This window comes from Rutidosis leptorrhynchoides, chromosome 1 (assembly GCF_046630445.1).
Source record: "Rutidosis leptorrhynchoides isolate AG116_Rl617_1_P2 chromosome 1, CSIRO_AGI_Rlap_v1, whole genome shotgun sequence".
NCBI classification, from domain to species: Eukaryota; Viridiplantae; Streptophyta; class Magnoliopsida; order Asterales; family Asteraceae; genus Rutidosis; species Rutidosis leptorrhynchoides.
The window spans coordinates 165,866,494-165,872,650 of record NC_092333.1 but is presented as its reverse complement, the minus strand read 5'-3'; positions in this window follow the sequence as shown (position 1 = coordinate 165,872,650).

Sequence of the window (6,157 nt, the reverse complement as noted above, 5' to 3'; positions counted from 1 at the left end):
AAAATATATATAGTTTGAGTTGTGATCAATACTGAGATACGTATACACTGGGTCGTTGATTGATTCAAGATAATATTTATCGATTTATTTCTGTACATCTAACTGTAGACAACTAGTTGTAGGTTACTAACGAGGACAGCTGACTTAATAAACTTAAAACCTCAAAATATATTAAAAGTGTTGTAAATATATTTTGAACTTACTTTGATATATATGTGTATATTGTTATAGGTTCGTGAATCAACCAGTGGCCAAGTCTTACTTCCCGACGAAGTAAAAATCTGTGAAAGTGAGTTATAGTCCCACTTTTAAAATCTAATATTTTTGGGATGAGAATACATGCAGGTTTTATAAATGATTTACAAAATAGACACAAGTACGTGAAACTACATTCTATGGTTGAATTATCGAAATCGAATATGCCCCTTTTTATTAAGTCTGGTAATCTAAGAATTAGGGAACAGACACCCTAATTGACGCGAATCCTAAAGATAGATCTATTGGGCCTAACAAACCCCATCCGAAGTACCAGATGCTTTAGTACTTCGAAATTTATATCATATCCGAAGGGTGTCCCGGAATGATGGGGATATTCTTATATATGCATCTTGTTAATGTCGGTTACCAGGTGTTCACCATATGAATGATTTTTATCTCTATGTATGGGATGCGTATTGAAATATGAAATCTTGTGGTCTATTGTTACGATTTGATATATATAGGTTAAACCTATAACTCACCAACATTTTTGTTGACGCTTAAAGCATGTTTATTCTCAGGTGAATACTAAGAGCTTCCGCTGTTGCATACTAAAATAAGGACAAGATTTGGAGTCCATGTTTGTATGATATTGTGTAAAAACTGCATTCAAGAAACTGATTTCGATGTAACATATTTGTATTGTTGAAAGGACCCGTTCATATACATTATAAACGATTCACAATAGTTGATTACATCGCGAGGTATTTGACCTCTATATGATACATTTTACAAACATTGCATTCATTTTTAAAAGACAAACTTTTTTTACAACGAAAGTTGACGGCATGCACACCATTTCATAATACATCCAACTATAATTGACATAATAATAATCCTGATGAACTCAATGACTCGAATGCAACGTCTTTAAAAATATGCCATGAATGACTCCAAGTAATATCCTTAAAATGAGCTAATGCACAGCGGAAGATTTCTTTAATACCTGAGAATAAACATGCTTTAAAGTGTCAACCAAAAGGTTGGTGAGTTCATAGGTTTATCATAACAATCATTTCAATATATTAATAGACCACAAGATTTCTGTTTATAAATATATGTACACTCGCAAGTGTATAAAAGTATTCTATAAGTTGTAGGCACCCGGTAACAAGCCTTAACGTTCATGTTTTACCCTCTGAAGTACACCAGATCAGGTGTGTTTAAAATAACCTCGAAGTACTAAAGCATCCCATAGTCAGGATGGGGTTTGTCAGGCCCAATAGATCTATCTTTAGGATTCGCGCCTACCGTACATAGACAAGTAGTTTAATGTTACCAAGCTAAGGGTATATTTCTGGTTTAAACCCACGTAGAATTAGTTTTAGTACTTGTGCCTATTTCGTAAAACATTTATAAAAACAGCGCATGTATTCTCAGTCCCAAAAATATATATAAAAGGGAGTAATGAAACTCACCATACTGTATTTCGTAGTAAAAATACATATAACGTCATTTAACAAGTGCAAGGTTGGCCTCGGATTCACGAACCTATATTAATTATATATATTTATATGTTGGTCAATATTTGTCTAACAATTTTTGGTCTAGTCATAGTGTACCACAATCCTAATGCTCGAGACTAATATGCAAAAGTCAACAAAAGTCAACTTGACCCAAAATGACTTCTAAAATTTATACGTGTTTATTATATAACTTAACTATAGTCGTTTTATATATTTAAATATATTTATTAGATTTTATAATAATAAAATCATTTATTAACAAAAATTTATATTAACGTTTATATATGATAAAATATACTTTTATATATCTTAAGTAGTAAAATTTATAAAGTTCACTTAATATCGTAAAACTATAGTGGTAAGTATTATTAATGTAATTATATTACGCGTGGTGAAAAATATCTTTGTATCCCCTATTTATTTGATAAAATAATATTGATCATAATAATAATAAGTAAAAGTTGTATTATTTTGTAATAATAATTATTATTATTCTTATAAAAAAAATAACAATATTTATATTTACTAAAAATGTTATTATGATAAAATGATAATACTAACATAATAGTAATAATGATATTTTATAATAACAATGATATTTCTATTAAAATAATAACGACGATAGTAATAATAATCATTTTAACAATAAAACTAAAATTCAGTTGACTATAACTTCTAATCCGTTCATCGAAACCATTCGATATCTAAATGAAAAGTTCTTAATTTTTCGCTAGCCTTCCAACGACATGCATATCATATACCCTATCTCAGTAGCATATGTATCTAATTCAGGATTCAACAAACCTATCTAAGGACAATATCGAATGTACAAGCATGCATAATCCTATATACTCGAGCACTAGTCAGGGATACACTATTGATATATAAAAGTTAAGTTATGAGTGCTCACGTATCAATATTGAGATTCAATATTGCAGGAAAGTACGTAGACGCAACGGAGATGATAAACACTAGATTGACCTCACGAGCATACCCATGAACCATATCCATCACCTCCATAGCTATAACCCATAATTTTCTTAGCTTCGACTCATTCAAAAAAAACTATTTTGAAATCACTCGGACATCACTCCGTCGTAATATTTTATGTATACTAATAATATCTTGAAATAATACAGAGCAAATATATATATATAAATCGATTGAGAGAGTTTAGAGAAATATATTTTTAAGTTTCTATGAAATAATGAAACCTATTAAATTCTATTTATAATAGATTTTTGAATTATTAAAGTATGAATTATTAAAGTGAATTATTAAAGTATGAATTATTAAAGTGAATTATTAAAGTATGAATTATTAAAGTGAATTATTAAAGTTAAAGTAAAGTAAAACTAAAGTAAAGGTACAGTTAAAGTATAGTAAAAGTATAAAAACTATGTATGTATAATACGCGTATAAATATATATATATATATATATATATATAATATTAATTTAAATCGTTATATATATTTAATGAAATAAAATATAAATATCGTTATATTTATTATACTGGTTAAGTAATGAGTTGTCAAAAGTGATTCTAGATATTTATAAAAGTTATATACGTTTTAATAATAAAGTTCTTTTTAAACTGAAAACGTTTTTGTACGTTTGAAAATAGATTAATAGAATATTATGGAAACCAATTCTCCACTAACGTTTGTCTAACTTTCGTAAATGACACTTTTTATTTTTATTTATAAATAGCTTTACAAATTATTCCGAATATCGTTAAGAGGAATAGATTTTCTCAAATCATAGTGGACCTCTCAGCAGAGACTTGTAATCATAATTCAATGTTTCTGATAATTCAATCTTTTAATATTATTTTTTTATTTCGTCGATAATCATATTGAAACAAATACGTTCATATAAAGCATTATACGTTTAAATACTTTGTTGACATTTTCAATTTATAACATATACATACATATTCATATACGTTCATTTAATGGTTCGTGAATCATTGGAATTTGGTCGAGGTTTAAATGAATGTATGAACATAGTTTAAAATCCTTGAGATTTAACTTAACAAACATTGCTTATCGTGTCAGAATAATATAAAGATAAAGTTTAAATTTAGTCGGAAATTTCCGGGTCGTCACAGTACCTACCCGTTAAAGAAATTTCGTCCCCGAAATTTGATAGAGGTCGTTATGGCTAACAATGAGAATGTTATTACGACCATTATGAAGTTTTATCATGTCTAAGAAGTATGGATAAAATAATTCGATTACTCGAAGCGTATGAGGGAAGTTATCGTAAATGAAGAAAATAAGATTATAGTGATTTGTCATATCTTTTGACGTCATCACAATTGATCTCTGAATTTAAAGAAAATCTTTGTAATCTATGTTGGATTTGATGCTTCGGTGATTAAGGAGATTATGATTCTCTTCGAATTAATATGATAATCCATCTTGATTTCTCTGTCGGGTATTTCACTATAAATCCACCTCCTTCGTTTCCTTACAACTCACACCTTCTATTCTTTCTCCCTCAACTCATATTTTAAAGTATTTGTCAATATGCTTCATCAAGTACTGATTCTCGATATACTCCTCACTTTCATATCTGTCGTTCTTCCTTTTCATCTGCCTCTGGAAGAATCTATTTACTTCTACTATACTCTCGGTTTTATAGTGTTTTTAGTTCTTTCGTGTCTTTATATTGCTATATGCATCGATATATACGGTTTATAATTTTTGGGTGGTTGTTGGGTTTTATATCTTCCCTTATATTTCAAAGCCCCTGCTTTTGTCTTCTATAATCATTGACATCCACAGTTAATGCTCCCTTCTATTTGCTGCGATTTATACTCCAATTTTTATTTTGGAGTTTTGTCCTTTCGTTTCTTCTTCTTGCGATTAAGCAACATTTGTAATGGTCCAGTATTCGCAGATATGAATTTCAGAATGAACATAGTTAATGTTCTAAGAAGGAAATGGTAATAGCACGATCTTGATTTGTTAATTTACCAGAATACCCTGAAAAGACCGAATCATCAAGAAAATATATTCTTGATATTTTTAGAGATTAAATAGAATACAAGAGTCGTGTAACATGGAACATGATGACGGCATGGTCTGTGAATCTTCATGTCCCATTAGAAACTCAGCATGACTTACTGTAATATAATCACGTTGATCAAGTGTCATTATATTATACTAACTCATGCTTCAGTTCCCAACACTACTTCAAAACATTCTAATTTAAACTCGAAAGTTTATAGAATATAAAAACTAATAGTTTCTTATATGATGTAACACTGATAGCGCAAAGAGATAAATGACTTCAGATAAGATTAGTTGTGAAAATATCTTCAGAAATATCGCGGATATTTATAATGAAAGATATGATAATATCTTAGAATTTCTAATATTGATGGATGATGATGAAGATTTGTCTGTAAAGGTTTAGAATAAAGAGTAAGGTATTCATTAATGACTTTAGCAGGCACTGAATCATTTGGATTCTTTGAAGGCAGATTTAGTCTTTGTGATTTGTCCACAGCCTCCTTCATAGTCTGTTCAATTCGTTTTCCAGTTCCAAACCTTCTCTTTTTCTCAGCTTTACCACCTTACTATTCTTTGTCATCAAACTTTTTACTGTTAAGATCGTTTACAGTTTTTTTATGCTTCGTCAGCATTTCAAGAACTAGTTTGCAGTTCAAAATATTTTTCATAACTTCACATTCAAAGTATGTAAGTCCAGGAGATAGACGTTTTACGTACACATATAACTGTTGGCGTAGACATGCTGCGAGATTTCAAAATACTGGCTACTGTTTTTCGATGATTCGTATGACAATTCTCGTTACAAGATGCGAATGAGTAAATGATGTGATTTCAATAAATATAATGATTTTTTGAAAAGTCAAAGATAATTGAAGTTGTTGGTAAGTTATTGCTAAGGTGGCGAGATATGAAAGGTCCCCAGTAATGATGACGAAAGGGCAACGTATCTATCGAGGTTATAATAATACTAGTCCGACTGAAAAGTCGAAGTTGACTTGCTGGAGCTGTGACAAAACTGTCTACTTTGAAAAGGAATTGAAAAGTCATTTTAACTAATAAATGCCAAAAGGGTCTGACACGGATACGCGTCGAACTATGACTTTGGCTTCGAGAGCTTTTTAGGTACATAAATGTGGGTAATATGTGGTTGGATCATCATCTCGATTGTTCATTGTTTGAAGTGTCTTCGAAAACTTCGAAGAGTTTGAACACAGTTTGTAATCGTTGATATACATATGATGTTCTAACACAGTTTTGAAGTCAAAGTATAGCTTTGAAAGATGTAGGAATCTAAGAGTGATGTCTTCTGTTAAATCATGACTTGGATTTTAATTTGTCAAAATCAGAATGCGTAATCAAATTTGGGTGAGAATGGTTGTTTTGATTTCTATACAAGAATGTATATTGTTGT